This window comes from Saccostrea echinata, unplaced genomic scaffold, assembly GCF_033153115.1.
Source record: "Saccostrea echinata isolate AGI-Se365-2 ecotype Australia unplaced genomic scaffold, CSIRO_AGI_Sech_v1 ptg000058l, whole genome shotgun sequence".
NCBI lineage: Eukaryota > Metazoa > Mollusca > Bivalvia > Ostreida > Ostreidae > Saccostrea > Saccostrea echinata.
This window is the reverse complement of record NW_026889807.1, coordinates 4,163,425-4,182,523: the sequence shown is the minus strand read 5'-3', so window position 1 is coordinate 4,182,523 and position 19,099 is coordinate 4,163,425. Positions and strand designations below refer to the sequence as shown.

Here is a 19,099-nt window from a genome sequence, read left to right as displayed (position 1 = left end):
CTGAATGTTTAAACAATCTGCATAACAAAAGGTGATAAAGAGAAGGCGGAGGAGAAACAAAAAATATAGTCGACTGTAGAAGTTTACTGAAACATAAACACTACATACATTTAACTTCAGATGTTGGCAAATGAAATGAACATTTAGAAATTTTCGAAATTTAATTTATCTGACTCCATAATGGTGGACATATTTTCTCACGATTTCTATGATGTTTCTAACTCTTGACACCTCCTCAGATATGCTACAAGTTGTTTACACCTTGAAGACTCGTATTATTGGATATTTATTCAGTTTCATGGGGCCTAAAAATGTTGAACGCTCCACGCCCTTCGATTTGAACGCCAAATAACATCGTACATTCAATACTAATTAACATCTATGAAGAAACCAAATCATAAAGAATGAAGAATATAAACACTTGTGCACATTATTTTCTAAATATTCTGCTCTTTGTCCTTGTGAATCTTGTCATTCGCATCTTAATAGCATTAATTCAAATAAAAAAAAGCACTCATCAACATCTGTGAATTTAAATGATTTATCACGTTTAGTGGATTTTATTAATTTGTCATTCCAATCAATACAATGTATGTATTCCGACACTTCCTACTGTTCTGTAAACAAATACATGCAAGTTCATTCGTAAACATGTAAGATTAAATAACAATTCCAAATGTTTTAATGTACAAAATCATTGAAAAGTAAATGACACTTTTAAAAGCATTTTTTAAAAAAAATCATCCCGTGCCTTTTTTTTTGAGAAGGGGGGGGGGGGGAATAATAACGTTGAGCGACCAAAGACAACCGACGGAAAATAAAATAAACTTTAGGCATGAGCAAAATTATGATAAAAGGAACTCTCTCCCTTTTTATGACTGGATATGGCTATAAGCACATTCGTTGTTTGTGTGTGTGTGTGTTTCTATCCCATCGTCGAAGAAAATAGAAAATCTCCAAAACGCTGGTTGATTCTATTTCGGTTTACGAATGCTTTAGAATGATATACATGCATAATTGACATACCTTCGTTTAGCGTCCAACCATACTGATCTTCGTCTGGGTTACATATTTTGCATTTATTATTTTGTCTCGATTCCCGCTTGAAGTAACACCTATTTTCAATCAAGCAGGACTCTACAAAAGAAGACAATTTACAGAAATAAATTATTTTTTAGCACAAGGATAATATATTCATGATGATTTCACAAATAATTTTAGTTTTTTTTTTCCTTAGTTTTTTTAGCAATAATTATTTAACTGAACATTCTTCAGTTTGATACAAGTATTTTGTGTTGCTAATTTATATACAAATGCATGCAAAAAAAAATTTCCCACGTGCACCTGAGCTACTTTGTTTCCCTCCATTTATCGATATAATATAAACCATATTTTAGCACATGATCTTAAAATGTCAAATGCAATCTGTAAAATTTGGAAATAAAATGTATGTGCAGGATTAACCCTTTAAACTCTTAAAATAAAGATATAGAAATTTAATTTATTGCTAATTTACCTTTAGAAAGAGACCAAGACGTATTGCTGGATGTAGGATTGCAAAATTTACAAAAATTCGATTTGTCCCTCTCTCCTCTGGCAATGCACTTTCCGTCAATGAGACAGAGTCCTAAATTATTTAAATAATGCATTGTACGTATTTGTTTGACATTAGGAACAATTTACTATTAACATAGTCAACTTTTTTTCTCTAGTTCAAGGTAAGTGAGGCTATTGTGTGTCAACGCCTACCAAAAATAGCATCAATAAATACATAAATTCAGTAAAAACACAAATTCAGTTCAAACGACGATAAAATCAAAAATTCTACATATTGTGGTCAGGATTATAGTTGTGCAAAGACATATTTTCGTTAAGCTCCAAAAACGGATTAAATGACCACACTACCATACATCTATCACGTGACATTTTGGTTTCAATTCCCTTTACTAGGCTAGTAAAATTAACTTAATTAAATTTCGAACATAGAACTTTTATTTCTTATACAACATGAAAAATATTCCAAAAAGAGTGCTCTAACTTCCTTCAAATAGAATGTTTACGTATTTTAAGATACAGAATTTCCTTATACCTTCATTATATGTCCAACTATATCTATTTATGGCAACGTTGCAGATGTCGCACAGATTCTCTGGATTTGTTGCTTGATCAGGGATACAGAGTCCATCAATAAAGCAGAAGCCCTCCTTAGAACAGATCAATGACGTTTAATGATATTTATTAAAAAATATCATACAAAATAAAAAGCATTATCATTTAGTAGTTAGAGTGAAACTTGTTCAATATGGATGTTGTGTATTTCGAAATCTTGCGTAATAAACTTTTAAATTCAAATGATTGAAATGTTGTCTAATCCGGCCAATCACTATGGGACAAGTGGTGTCCGGATTAGACAAGTTTTACTGTATCCGAATATCTGTATGATCAAATCCCATTCCGTTGTCGAGATTGATCAATCCTGACTGGGTATGTCTTTTCTCGGGTTGAAAAAAAATCTTTACCTTTCCCACCATGCAAAGCAATCAATTGTAATGATATATGCAACAATTAAAATACAGGTTTAAATTACTATCCATTCTATAAAAAAGTACAATAATTTACCTTAAACGTAAAATATATATTTCCACTATCATTTTGGTATTCCTGGCACAAGGATTGAAACGTGTATACATTAAAAGTTTCCGTAAAATTATTTCCATCATGAGATATATTAAACTGGAAAAATGACAGCCATGTTGCTGTGTCGCCATATTGAAGAGAGCAGTAACCCTCAAATAGTGTTCTTTCCTCTAGCTCTGTCGCTCTAGCTGATCCTTCTACATCATACTTTTATAACAAAAGAAAGAAAGAAATGTCTATTGAAAGCATAGATAAAAAGATATACCACAAAAAATTCTTATTTCATATTGAGATGAGATACATTGCTATTTTTTTATATTCCTTTCTATGGAAATCTAATTAGGAAATAATAAATGTGTAAAATACAGACATGAAAACCGTCCAAGAGCATTACAGTAACAAATCTTTATAATAAATAAATATAAAACTTTAATATTTCTAAAACATTTTAAACTAAAATTATATTGAAACGTAATAACATTTTTCCACTTTGCACCGAATGTGACAGAGGCACCTAAGCAGAGATTTGAATTTTGGGAAAAAAGTAAGTTTGTTATCCTCAATTGATTCCTTAATATGATATTCGTGCATTTACCAATGTGATACATGTGCATATACATGTACCGTACATGAACAACCATTTTATTATTATGGCATTAAAGATATACCGTTGAATGTATTGACAAAATCGTGTATACACTTCCCATAATATAACATTACAAGGGTAGAAAACATGGGGTTAATTTTCTTTTTTTTTTCCTTCAGAGAGATAACAGTAACCAACAGCAAGTATTTTAAATTAATATCATTACCAATAACCTAGTCATGTACTTGAGAGTGTTTATGTTTTCCATAAAATATTTTCCATATATTGTAATTTCGTCACAGCTTTCTTTCGATTTGTCACAGAAACCGAAATCTGAGATACGAGAGATTTCAGGTGGACCTGATAAGTCAAATGCACAGTCACTACCAGCATAACCAGTGAAGCACGTACAGTTACCTGAAAGAATAAAAATAACATATTTTATGTTTTGGAATGTTACAATGCTAAAATGTTTGAAAGCAATTTGATGAATATAGGATCTCCCATGTATTGTGGTTGGATATGATTTTTATACAACGAGTTATGTGTTTTATATCCCTGAGCCTTGGCGAGGGGATACAAAACACACAATGAGTTAGATAAATATCGCATCCAACTATAAACCAATCGGAGATTCCTTTTATCACATATTTAACACATAACTATCAAATAGTGAATTTCATGGTGCCTGCTCCCCCCATCCCCCCCCCCCCCCCCTGGAGTTTGAGGGATGGGGCTAAAACCACCAAAATTAATGCAATCTTTAAAAATCGTCTTCTTTACTCCTGGACATCAAGCAGTCAAACTGTTGGCATGATTGTAATAAGCATTGAGCCCTCTAACAAAATTGTGAAATTCATAGCCCCAGGGTAAGGGGTTCTGGTGCTAGGGTGGGGCTAAATAGATCATATAGGGAAAGTGCATTATTTCTTTGAAAATCTTTTTCTCTGTACCTGGGTATTAGATAAACTAACTAAGTACATAGTTATGTTGAGCAAGACTGCCTCTTCCAAAATTGTGAATTTCATGGCCCGGGGTCAGGGGTTCTGGTGCTAGGGTGGGGCTAAATAGATCATATAGGGAAAGTGCATTATTTCTTTGAAAATCTTCTGATCTGCTCCTGGGTGTTAAATAAACTAACTAAGTACATAGTTATGATGAGCATGGCTGCCTGTTCCAAAATCGTGAATTTTATGACCCCGGGGTCAGGGATTCTGGTGTTAGGGCGGGGATCTATTGATTATATAGTGAAAATATGCATTAAATCTTTGAAAATCTTCTTCTCTGCTCCAGGGTATAAATAAACTAATTAAGTACATAGTTATGTTGAGCATGGCTGCCTCTTCCAAAATTGTGAATTTCATGCCCCAGGGTCAGGGGTTCTGGTGTTAGGGCGGAGTTCTATTGATTATATAGTGAAAATGCATTAAATCTTTGAAAATCTTCTTCTCTGCTCCTGGGTATTATTTAAACAAAGTAAGTGCATGGTTATGATAAGCAAGAATACCTCTTCCAAAATTGTGAAATTCATGTCCCCAGAATCAGGGGTTCTGGTGAAAGGGGGGGGGGACTCTATTAATTATATAGTGAAAATTCTTAATTTCTTTCAAAATATTTTTTTCTGCTACTGGTTATAAAGCAAAGAAACAAGAGAATAGTTATGATGAGCAAGGATACTTTCACAAAATTTTTCAAACTTCTGGTTCCAGGGGTTCTGTTGTGTCTGTGAAGGGGAGGTCTATTGATAATATAGTGAAAATGGGTGAATTCTTTGAAAATCTACAACTACATGTAATTGCATAGTTATGATGATGAGGGTACCTCTTCCATATTTGTAAATTTCATGACCCTGGGTCATGGGTTCTGGTGTTAGGGTAGGACTGTGTTAGATAGTGAAAATGCATTATTTCTTTGAAGATCTTCTCTGCTCCTGGGCATATTGGAGGCAAACAGAGTGAAAAAGTTTTAATAAGCAAGGGTATTTTACCAGAATTTTGAACATCTGGACCATTTAGTCAAGTGTTCTGGTCCTGGCCAGGGCTCTATTAATTTGTTTTCTACTGATTGAAGTTATTCCCCAAATTTGCCATCCATCTTTGATAAGTAATCACTGTAGATAATGTATTTGAAATGTTAATAGAATAAAAGAATTATGCAAGAACATTTATTGTTTAATACAAAAAGTACTTTCTTAGTCTAAATGATCAGGTAGACTTGGAAATAATACATGAATAAAAATGAAACAAAAATAACTTATCTTTTTAAATGTTCTTCAAAGGCCAAGTGAGGTCAATTTGAGAGGTAATAGACATTTTGTTAAAAGTCTGCATGGTAATAGTGATAAATTGGGGACAGATAGATAGATATAGAACAATTATTTTGTTGATCTTAATCGTACTATTTTTCTTGCTTTTTTGCAACAAAGCTTCATTTATCAGTTTATGGATCCTCTAAATTGTTGTACTCAGGTGACCGTTCAGGCCCTTGGGCTTCTTGTTTTTGCTTGTCAAGGAATTTTTGGTAGTTGCTGACCTTTTTTTGTCTTGTCTGAAAATTTTTGGTAGTGCCCCCTCAACTAAAACTGCTTCCTACGGGCCTGTATCTATTGTCTGTGGATTTTTGTTCAACTCTACATATATGTGGGCTTGGTTATCTGTGAGGCTAGCTAGAAAATTTGAAACTAAATTTTCCTGCCTAGTATCTGCATCTCTTGTAGGATGAGCTTTATCATATAACCACTTGTCATCCATTGATAAATTTCCTGTAAAACAAACACATTTACGTAAGTTAAAATCAATGCCTGAAATTAACACTGTTATATTGGTACGATTGTGTTGATGTATGCACTATAAAAATGTCTTTTTTCCCTTCATGTGGCATTTCATTCATATAACATAACTATATAGCTATCTACCTGTATAATATTTGGCAGGAATATTAATATCTGTAAATCGGACGGGAAGTGTATGATGCTTTGAATATTTATAATAACTGCAGGCACATAGTATCGTTTCTGATATAGGGAAAGGGGTTGACAACTTTTCTGAAAAGACTTGACAAGACCAAACAAGATGTGTTTGTGAAACACTGATGCCCCCGTATTGCAGCTTTTGGCGAAGGTTAAAGTTTCTCAAATGCAAGTCAAAATCTAGGCCAAAAGAAAAAAGTCTTGGTGCACAAAGAAAGGTCTTGTCTCGAGGAATATACCTGTGAAATTTGAAAGCCCTGGCTGCAACTGTTCAAAAGTTATGGCGAAGGTTAAAGTTTTTTTGAAAGTAAGTAAAACGTCAAGGTCAAAGTTGTTGGTATCCAAAGGAAGGTCTTGTCACAAGGATTACATATGTGAAGTATGAAAGCCCTAGCACCAGCCATTCAAACGTTATGGCCGAGGTTAAAGTTTTTCAAAAGTAGGTCAAACTCCTATGTCAAGGTCAAAAGGTCAAAGTGGTTGGTATCCAAAGGAAGGTCTTGTCACAAGGAATACACATGTGAAATTCGAAACCCCAAGCACCAACTGTTCAGAAGTTATGGCCAAGGTTAAAGTCTCATAAAATTTTGCAAAAGTGGGTCAAATTCCATGGTCAAAGTCAAAAGGTCAAATATGATGGTACCCAAAGAAATGTCTTGTCACAAGGAAATGCACATGTGAAATATGAAAGTCATAGCTCCAACTACATCAGGAACTGTAGCTCTCCGAAAAAAAAATAAATTGACAGACCGGAGACCTTAGACATCTTTCATCTACTCTTGTAGTTGACATCTTTACGAGGCACGTTTGGCCGAATTGTCTAGCCACCCAAAATGGCAGTATTAACAGGCGAAATTTTGGATGGTCATAATTTTAGGCCCAGGAGGGGTATTAACAATGGTTATAAGAAATGAAATGTTTTGATGTGGGAATAGTGCAAAAATGTGTTAGTAACACACGGCCAGTAAAATTTTGAGTTTAAAAATACGGAGAAATAAACCGAGAAACAGCGCACATTTTTGTGCGCAATAAATATACAGTTTTTTCTATGGGTTGTACTGTAGCTCTCCGGTCTGTCAACTTTCTTTTTCGGAGAGCTACATTTCTGCAGCTAACCTCCAACCAATCAAAAGTTATGGCAAGGTTAAAAACAGGAATTAGACCAACACAGCGAAAAAAAAAATATCGTCAATCGCTTATTATCGAGTCATTAACAGATATTTTGCTTGTTTATAACAAATATAATTATGTAAGTGAGAACCAAAACCTGAAATTAACAACTATTTATGAAAGCGCTTATGTAAATGTACACATTAAATGTCTTTTTTTCATCATGCAAAACCTCATTCATACAGCATAACAACTATCTATATCTATGGACACGAATATTTATATTTGTATATCGGTAAAGTGGGAGAAATTTATATATTACTTTGAATATCACAAACATTGTTCCGAACTGAAAGTTTCAAATTTGAGCTTTTTTTTATTTTGGGTAAAAAACTAATATTGGAAGTGTTTGTGAAAAACTGATGCCCCCGTATTGCAGCTTTTGGCGAAGGTTAACGTTTCTCAAATGCAAGTGAAAATCTAGGCCAAAAGAAAAAAGTGTTGGCGCACAAAGAAAGGTCTTGTCTCGAGAAATATACCTGTGAAATTTGAAACCCTAGCTGCAACTGTTCAAAAGTTATGGCGAAGGTTAAAGTCTTTTAAAGTAAGTAAAACGTCAAGGTCAAAGTTGTTGGTATCCAAAGGAAGGTCTTGTCACAAGGATTACATATGTGAAGTATGAAAGCCCTAGCACCAACCATTCAAAAGTTATGGCCAAGGTTAAAGTTTTTCAAAAGTAGGTCAAACTCCTATGTCAAGGTCAAAGGGTCAAAGTGGTTCTCCGAAAAAAAAAAATTGACAGACCGGAGACTTTAGACCTCTATCATCTACTCTTGTAGTTGACATCTTTACGAAGCGCGTTTAGACGAATTGTCTAGCCACCCAAAATGGCAGTATTGACAGGCGAAATTTTGGATGGTCTTAATTTTAGGCCCAGGAGGGGTATTAACAACGGTTATAAGAAATGAAATGTTTTGATATGGGAATAGTGCAAAAATGTGTTAGTAACACACGGCCAGTAAAATTTTGAGATTGCAGTTTAAAAATACGGAGAAATAAATCGAGAAACAGCGCACTTTTTTGTGCGCAATAAATATACAGTTCTTTTCCATGAGTGGCACTGTAGCTCTCCGGTCTGTCAACTTTCTTTTTCGGAGAGCTACAGTTCTGCAGCTAAGCTCTAACCAATCAAAAGTTATGGCAAGGTTAAAGACAGACAGACAAACAGACAGACCGGACAAAAACAATATACGTTCCGGGGGCATAAAAATGTCCAAACTCGTAAATCCTTTTTCTTGGGATGGCGTGGTATGTGTAGATTCCAAATCCCTTTACAACAAAATTTTATCTATTCATTAAAACATTACCCCGAATTGACAACAAAAAAGGGAGGCACCCCCTCCCTCCCCCAATACATCGTGCCTGAGATGTGCTGAAGCACTTCTATTTCTGAGTCTGCATAGTGATGAGGACAAATGGGAGTATATTACACTGGTTAATATATATGTAAGTAAATAGATCTACATGATTAGAGAATGATTACTAGACAATTTCATTGATCTACAAATCACGTAATGGTAATGTTACAGCTACGCTATATAAATCAACCCAGACAATCCACATTCAAGGCAATGAAAGATTCACTTGGCTAAGAGAATTCCTAGAACATATTACTCGTCTACCAATAACCGAAGTTAGTAAAATCGAAGAAATAGGAATACCAGAGCCACAAAATATGTCTACACCAAAACACTGCAAATCACAAGATGTGGAAACTCGACCATGCCAAAACTGTAATAGTTTTGAAATTATTGAAAAACTAACAAAGACTGTGTCTGATCTTTCCGAAGAAGTTGCTAGACTAAAACTGGAATTGCATTCTCTACAGGGTAAAAATGCTAAATCAGTGGATACAACTACCCAAATAAGGGAACCAGTTACAAAAGCTAAAGCGACTGACACAAGGGACCTAAAGGATTCCAAATTACAAGGTGTGACCAGACACACACAGTGTGTTAGAGTGGAGACAAGAGAATCTTCAACATCCCCGGAAACAACAAATGATCAGAAAAGTCAAAAAGCTTACAATAAACCCAGTAAGAACCAACAACTGGAGTCAGAAGTTCCATCTGGAAAGTCCGTATTAATAATTGGTGACTCCATCCTCCAGCGAATAAGAACCCGTGGATTATTGAGGCATGTTGCTGTCCGAACATACCGAGGGGCTCGGCTGTCCGACATTAGGAGAATTCTTGAGGAAACTGACCTAACACCCTTTCGGTCAATCATACTTCTTGTCGAGGGTAATGATGCTGCCAACAACAGAGAAATTGAGACCAGTGAATGTAATCTCACTGAAACTGTTCTTGAAATCCAGAGATCCCCACATACCGAGATTTTTGTATCGGAAATACCACCACGGCGAGATGCTGATGTAACTCACATGAATGAAATGATAAAATTTGTCTGTGAGGAATACAGTGTAAACATGATCTCTCTTCAAAATAAGTTCAAGTCCTCAGATCTATTCTGGAAGGATGGGATTCATTTATCCGACAAGGGAACATCTGCTCTCCTGAAATCCTATGATGCCCATATTCCAGTCATTAAAATCCGTCATCTGAATGATACACAAAGTGCAACTGGTAAAGTGAATGTGTGTTTTTATTGTGGTGAAAATGATCATTCCTCATGAAATTGTATACATGGGCGTAAAATTGTTTGCTGGAACTGCAACTCTCCGGGACATAAAGCAAAATACTGTTCATATTAGGAATTCGGCAAAGAGGAAAATGCCGAAAAACCATTCCTCATTAAATCAAACCCCTTTAATGTTTTAAAAAGTCTTTGTGGTGAATGTGGTGAAATATCATGCAAATGCTCATATCTCTGTAATTCGTGCAATGCTAATCACATATCACTTAGATCGAGTCTAAATAATGATTTTATGTCTTATTCACGGTTTAACAATGACAGTGATGTAAATTGTTCTTTTAAAAATGTATCTCCTAGTAAAGCTCATACATGTACATCCCTGACTACCAGTTCATCAAAAAGAAATTCTAACTTATTAAATCCTGAAGTCAATGAGAAGCCACACAAGAAAAATTCAAATTTATACTCATTTAATTTTCGGCTCGTCAAAAAAGGTCTTAGATTTGGGAATCTAAATATATGTCATATCTTAAGCTTCTTTTATCAGGCTATCATTCTATTGATGTATTTGGTATCTGTGAAACATTTTTAGATGAACAGACCGACAACTGTGAATTAGATATCGATGGATTTAATTTTGAGAGAAGAGATAGATTAGGGAAATCAGGAGGAGGAATTATTGTATATATCTCCAATAATTTGCATTACAAACGTCGCAATGATTTTGAAACAGGTGACATAGAAACAATATAGTTTGAAATTAACATCCCAAATTCAAAACCAATTTTTTATTGTACCGCATATAGGCCGCCATCTGCTACCACCTGCTGGGTAGAAAGTCTTACACGGGAGATAAATTGTGCATCCCGCTGTGATGATGCTGAAATTATTTTAACAGGTGATTTTAATATTGACCTGATGAAAGACCCCTTAAGGTACTGGACCTCAGCTTTTGAAGAATATGACTTTTCACAGATAATTAATGTACCCACACGGATAACAAATACCTCCTCAACCCTAATTGGTCATGTATATACTAACCTACTCCAGAACATATGTGAATCCGTAGTACCGCCAATTGCAGTCTCTGACCACTATCCTATTTGTTTTACAAGAAAATTACATGATTATGTGAAGAAGTATAAACACACAGAGATAACATATAGAGACTTCAAAAAGTTTAATGAAATAAACTTTCTGTCAGACCTGGAAAAGGTAAGTTTGCAATCTTTAGATTCAATCTCTAATCCAAATGATGCATTAAAAAAATTTATTCACTTTTTAATGCTGTACTAGACACACATGCAAAAATAAAAACAAAAAGAGTGAAGTATGATGCAAGACCAAAATGGTTAACCCAAGAAATTCTTGAAGCACAACACATGCGCAATAACTTTCATACAAATAAGGACTTTGAAAACTATAGAATATGGCAAATAAGGTAACATCACTAATTGAAAATGCAAAAATTAATTTTTATAAATCAACGATAGAGCAAAACAAAAATCCACGCCAGATGTGGGATGCATTAAATAAATTAGCTTCTATCCCACAAAATTATATTCCGATCGCACTGGCACAAAATAATAATGTTACAGAGGATACACAAGAAATTGTAGAGATGTTTAATTCTCATTTTTCAAATGTCTCTGCTAAACTCCTTGAAGGAGTAAATAAAGAGGAATGTGACTTTTACGGCCTTTTGAATTTTTTACAGTCTAAATTGGGTACAGAAATGTTTGGTATCCGGCTTATAAGTCTCGATGAAGTGCTTTCCTTACTTAATAATCTAGATGTTAGTAAATCATCAGGTGTAGATACCATTGGTCCATGTCTATTACAACTTACTGCACAAATAATACACAAACCCTTGACCCATATAATAAATGCTAGTATTACATCTGGTATTTTTCCTAAGAGTCTTAAACTTGCCAAAGTTACACCAGTCTTTAAAAAGGGAAAGAAACTAGATCCAAATAACTACAGACCCATTTCTATTTTACCGACATTATCAAAAATGATAGAAAAACATGTGGCAAAATATATACGATCTCTATTTTCAGACTTTGATCTTTTAATAGAATCTCAATCAGGTTTCAGAGAACTTCACTCATGTCGAACAGCCCTAACAAAAATTACTGATAAATGGTTATATGAAATGGACCAAGGCAAACTTGTTCGCACTGTCTTTCTCGACTTCAGTAAGGCATCTGACTAGTAAATCATGAAATTCTTCTTAAAAAGCTACAATGTTATAATTTTGATGCAATAACTTTACAATGGTTCCGATCGTACTTAAGTGACAGACTTCAAAGTGTCTATCTGTCTAACAAACAATCAGCTTATCAGCAAGTCACAGCGGGAGTTCCACAGGGATCTATACGAGGACCTCCTCTGTTTTTACTTTACATTAATGATCTTCCACTTTATATTAAAAATTCAAACACAGATTTGTTTGCAGATGATGCCACTATGTATGTCCCTGGCAAAGATTCCCAATCTATTGTAAATTCATTATCAATGGACATTGCTTGTATAGAAAAATGGTGCCCTCAGAATCAAATGATACTTAATGCTTCAAAAACTAAATGCATGTTAATAGGTACACATCAGAAGAGATCAAAATTCTCGGAGCATGATTTTTCTTACATATCGAATCAGAAACTAGACAACGTAACACATGAAAAAATTCTTGGAGTATATTTAGATAATTCTTTACAGTACAATATACATATCGACCATGTGTGTAAATCTCTGTCACGTAAAATTTGTACACTCCGTAGAATTAAAAAATATCTTCCCATTCAAACACGCAAGCTGTTTTATATCATGCCTACTATTCATTACTGCCTTACAATTTGGGGCAATATATCCCGATCAAAACTAAACAGAATTCATAAGCTTCAAAAACGTGCTGCAAGGTATATTTTAGATGCTCCCCCTGATGCACCCTCAAGACCTCTTTTTGATGAACTTAATTGGCTTACTGTCTATGAACAACTTACTGAAAATAAATATGTATTGTTATATAAACCCTCTTTAATTCTTGTCCAACTTATTTAAACGGTATGTTTCAATTTCAAAGTAGATCTGAATCCAATGTTGAATTGTGTGTGCCAATTCATTGAGGTAAACTTTTTGAAAATTCCTTCCAGTCCTCTGGTGCCGTGTTATGGAATGATTTACCTGTACATATAAAAATGTCACCAACTCTTAATGCTTTCAAGAAACAAGTAAGACATTATGTAAAACAATGTCAGAATAATTTGTGATTCATTTTATTTGCATTTGTATTTATATTTATGTATATATTTATTAGATGTTTGTATTTGTATAACTATGTTAACTTTGTAATGTAATGTTTATTGACAGAAGGCCCTGAGGAAGAATAGTGCGTGCACTAATAAGGTTACCTTCTTTAAATAAAGTATTATTATTATTATTATTTTTATTATTATTATTATTATCTCCGATTATTCTATTCCTTTTCGGGTCAATATATATATTCACCTACATATCATTTTTGTTTATTTTAATTCCTATCACTACTGGCCTTAAAAATTACTGATAGTGCCACTTTTTACTGATAATTTCTGATATTTACTGATATTATACTGTTGGTACTGAGAATTTCTGATATTTGCTGATATTTTTACTGTTGATACTGATAATTGCTGTTGGTTCTGATTACTGATATTTACTGTCGTTTTTACTGTGGGTTCTGATAATTACTGATATTTGCTGAGAGTCACTGTTGGTACTGAGAATTGCTGATAATTACTGAGATTATTTTCTAAGTTCATGAGATGTAAAATTTAAAAGAGACTGGGGGTGGATGGATTAAATAAATTAAAGAAATTAATTTAATTTTATGATTTATTCTTTACATCTTTTTTTTTTACCCATAGTTATTTAGAACTTGTAACTTGAGTGACAGCAAGGCAAGCATAATGTACATTTTGTCATAAAATTATTTTTTAAAGTAACTATATTTATGAAAAAAAAAACTTTAATTTCTCTTTCTGTAAGAAGATTCAACCTGCCAACCCCCCTCCCCCCCCCCCCCACTCCCATTCATCCTGTTCCTTAGTTCCTAAGGACTTGCGTGTATTATTTCAATTGATGACTAGTAGGTCTAAAAAGGACGTAATAAATCAGTTTCTTATTATAAAACCAATTTAAAAAAAAATAATTGTATTCATATTTAATCCATACATATAGTGCGGTGATGTTGGACATGGAGATCGGTCCTTCGGATGGGACTGTATAAACCGCGGTCTTCTGTCAAAGTAGGTGCTGGCACAAAAAAGATTCCTCGGTGATCAAATAGTGCAGAGTCACGAAAAAGATCCCTCTCTGCTCTTTGTTTATAAGTACAGAGTACAGATCGAAAGATTTCTCATAAGTAAAAAAAATGCCGCCGAGTATACATATCAAAAGTTGAACACGGAAGGTCCTGCCACTGATTTATGGACATACACATGCACATGTAAGTGCAGCGTACAGGTCGAAATTTGCAGCTTTTAATAGGTAAATAATAGCGTCCCAATATGAGTGAAATGTTATCTAAAGAACACATGAAAAAAAATTAAACCGTTCATTTTTAATGCCATATAAAGTACTGTTACAGTAGTGATTTGTTTCAGAAAATTCTTGATCCGCCGCTCATACATGTAAGTATTATAAGAGATTGGATCAAAGTAAGTCAAGATCAATACACCACCAACCCGTTCACATATTGTAATGTTTTGAACATTTTCTACAGCATTTCAGATTTTCATCGGAAACATGTAACAATTAAGTAGTTCAAAACCTTTACTTGTTAAAACACATACCGTATAATAATGTTTCTTGAATACATTGATCATGATTCCATTTGTGTCGTCAAAAATATTTTTTTAAAAATTGAGATTTTTCATGTACTGTCAGTAAAAACAATCAATGGGGAAAAAATAAATGTTTGATACACATAGAACCTCAGCGTAATTAATTCATATCCTTAGATAAATTAACACAATTCATATATAATAATTTTTACTGAACATGTCCAGAGACATGTGCTGTCCTTAAAATAAAAAGAATGAATCTTAATGCTAATATTTTGTATGTCTTAATTGTTGGATATCTTAAAACGGGCTAATTACATGAAGAAACTTAACCTTAAGTTTGTAGCAAATAAGTTTTGAAGGGGGGAGGGCACACGCGATCTACATGTATAATCATCCTGAATATGACGTATTAGAACTTTTTCCAACAGAATTTGTTTCTGCAAAAAGCGCTTCCTTAATCAATAATGTGTCTTATTTAGGACTGAGTCTCTTCAGTGGAAAAATATTTCAAAGATTTTTGCAGAAAGGTAGACATTTACATGTGTAAATGAGGACATAGTGTACAAGTAGAATGCACACGGAAGTTACTCTGTTTATAGTTGATTTGTTAAGGAAAACAACAGATCTGAAATATTTTTATATAAAGTTTAGCGTTTTGTTGGAGTAAATTGAAACAAGCCAAAGATTATGCAAGGATTTGGCGTCAAATAAAGTTTATTCATTAAACGTGAAAATGAAATCGTATTTTCACAATGTCATGTAACAGAGAATCAGCATGTTTTATATCAGTATGAATTGTTTCTAAATTAATGCACTGTCAATCTATCCCTCATTAACAGTTACTGTGACTTATTTCCCTGTTGCACTTAGCTCATTAAATTCATCAGAATATTAAAATAAGATTTGGTTTACATGAAAAAGTTCAAAATCCTGTTCAATTTACCACAAAAATATTATTATTCATCCCACATGTTACAAGTATATTTTATCTGATTACTGTTGAACACAGTGACGGGGTCCTAGGACTTCTATGGGTATTGTACACAAACGGAAGCGCTGTGATGTACACTGTACGGTAGCGAGAAAATAACAATAGGTGTCCCTGCTGTATATATATACATGTATGACACGTACGGTGAGTGAGAGAGAAAGGCACTCGGCGGCCGGGACTCGCCGGATATATCACAAACAGTCAGTTACGCAACAATGAAGTGACAGGTGGATTAAAAAATGTATCTCTCTCTGTTATACATGTATATCTCACATTTCGTTCATTTGCGTAAAAAGAACAGAAATACAACAATTACTGTACATGAAAAATAAAGAATTTAAATGTATCAAAATATGATGCTACATGTTTCAACACGAATACTTGTAAACCAGAATGTTTAAGCTAAAATTGTAGGGTGGGGGAGGGATAACTTCTATTTTCATATTTCCGGCTAAGATTGATGAGTGATGAGTAAAACTCATAATTAAGAATGCTTCTTTCTAAAAGAAATAAATTCATTACATATAAACAGATAAATGAATGAAAAAAAATGTTTATCCGTGTAACAGTCTACTTCGTGGTATAGGGGAAATAATTTTATTTTAACCAAACAAGGGTCCGGTATGTATAAGAAAAAAATGCAGTGTAGATATATTTACTTAAAATCAAGGTATAGACTCAATGAAGACGTAGTTTAAGAATAATGCCGGGACCAGCACATATCTGTTGCATGTTAATGGACTACATGTAATTGCAAGGAAATTTTAGAATTCTATTTTGAAAACAATTTACATCAGGCACCGTTGTGATTAGTGAAAATAAATACTGATCATTTGTATACATTAATTTTCTAAGTCTTGCAAGTAGTCTTGAATATTTTCGAAATGAAAAAAAAATAGATCGGGATATTGTCTTTTTCTCTAAATTTATTTCTGTAATCATAGTTCTTTCAATAGTAAGCTTTAGATATAAATAACATCATCTGTTCTTTGTTGTTTGAATTTAAATTAAAAAATTGTTTAACACGCTCTTGGGAAGCGAGAAAGAGGGAGTGACGTCCAAATAATTTTACTAAATTTTAAATTACAAAATAATTTTAATAATTTTCCGTCAGGTTCATTTATACAGTAATGTGTTTGTCTCAAAAATGTCCTGTTATTTTTTATTTATTATTATTATTATTATTATTATTATTTATTTTTTTTGCTTTGTATTTATTGTTTTGCTTTTTTTTTTTAAATTAAGCAATCCTTTATTTATTTCATTTTTTTTTTGGGGGGGGGGGGGGGGGGGAGGGGTGTTCTCAAGAAACTCTGACACCGCTTTCAACAGAACTTTTTTATGTACAACTACTGTCAGTATTGAAAAAAAATGAGTAAAAGCTTTAAAGGATTATTTTTTAATTACATGTATAACCATTATTGAAACAGCTTGAGTTTAAAAAGTCTTTATAAAGTTTCATATACCAGGTTTTTTTTTTCTCTAAAATCATGTTTTAAAATAAGAACGATTCCTAACGGATTTTCTTTCCCTATTCTTCCTTTCAACCAATTCCCCTCCCTTTCCAGTCAGTGTTAGGCTTGTTTTTACATCTTCTGGGTTCAGAAAAAAATATTCTCAGTAATTATCAGCAATTCTCAGTTCCAACAGTAACTCTCAGCAAATATCAGTAATTATCAGAACCCACAGTAAAAACGACAGTTAATATCAGTAATTATCAGAACCAACAGCAATTATCAGTAACAACAGTAAAAAATATCAGCAAATATCAGAAATTCTCAGTACCAACAGTATAATATCAGTAAATATCAGAAATTATCAGTAAAAAGTGGCACTATCAGTAATTATTTAGGCCAGAAGTGTATGGATCCATGAGTGTTGATTTATACTGAGGTGAGCGTTAAGCTCCTGAGGCCTCTTGTTATTAAATTCATGTTTTCTTATATTTCCATTCGTCCCCAACAAAAAGTTATAATAATATACCATTGTGTTGAGACACTGTCTAGAATTCTTCAAGTAAAACTTCAGATTGGAAATTATAAAAACACATGATAAAAAAATTCTTGACAATCCCTTATCATCATGTCACATATTGTCGCCAATACATTGTTTTGATGAATATTTACTTAAGAAAGAAAGAGAGAGAGACAAACACACACACGGAGGGGGACAGACAGTATTCTTCGCAATACTATAGGGAGAAAACTTTGTTGGTCAGACAATTGTGTCCAGGATTGATGTACATCACTATGATATGTCAAAATACCAAAATTCTTCAAATCATGGCACCAGAGGTAGGGTTGGGCCAGAATGGGTGATCAAAGTTTTATATAGGAATATATAGAGAAAATATTTAAAGATCTTCTAAAAAACAGACAGATGTAGCACCGGCGCACACAACCTCCTCCCCTCCCCCCCCCCCCCCCCCCGGCGCCCTGTGGTTGGGTTTTTTCTGCTTTGGTAAATTCTATAGGTTTGATTTGTATATATTCTCAATTAAGTCAAGAGGTAAAATTCCATAATGAAATAATTTACTTAACATATACAGTAACAAACCTTAACATACAAATGACTTTTTAAAAAATTTTAAATTCTGAACCTCCCATCCCCCTCTCCGTTCTGAAATTTCTGGATCCACCATTGAGAACAGCAGTAGGCCCGTGATTAATGTTGTTTATATGGAAGCATCATCAGGTTGTTTGTTTGTTTGTTTGTTTGTTGTTTAATGCCCCTCTCGAGAATTTTTCACTCATATGGAGATGCCATCACTTGCCGATGGAGAGCTGCAAACTTTGTCCTATACTCGGCACTTACGGCAATTGAGAAGTGAGGGATCTTTTTAGTGCCAGCACCTACTGCGACACGGGACCTCGGTTTATACGGTCTCATCCGAAGGACCGGTCTCCAAGTCCCACAGTGGGATTCGAACCCGCGACATAAAGATAAACTCCTTACTTTGCGACTCTAGAGCAGACGCTCCAACCACTGCGCCACGCGGGCGACTCATCATCAGATAGTGCAGATTTTAGTATCTTCAAATCTAACCGGGCATTCGGTGGGGCCACAATGAGCGATCAAAGTTTCACAGAGGAATATATGGGATAATTCTTTAAAAATTATCTTCTCAGAAACAGCAAAACAATTATTAGTGATATATATATGGATTGATTGATTATTATTGTTTAACGCTGTGTCGGCAATATTTTAGCCATATTTCGGCGATCAAATTAAGTGTATATGACCATTTTTATAGTTTTTGGTTTATCTAGCCATATTTATATAGTGCATTGCCGTGCAGCGCCATGCGACATGTTCTGATGACC

The 19,099-nt window shown here is 33.9% G+C and overlaps 1 long non-coding RNA gene across 1 annotated transcript; it reads right to left on the bottom strand.

Moving 5' to 3' along the window:
- Nucleotides 1-1,032: 1,032 nt before the first annotated feature.
- Nucleotides 1,033-2,192, bottom strand: LOC133174476 (uncharacterized). The gene is made up of 3 exons (XR_009719151.1): nt 2,090-2,192; nt 1,517-1,627; nt 1,033-1,137 (listed from the first exon to the last, which is right to left on the bottom strand). It is a non-coding gene; the product is annotated as an uncharacterized LOC133174476 (long non-coding RNA).
- Between the last annotated feature and the right edge of the window lie 16,907 nt (nt 2,193-19,099).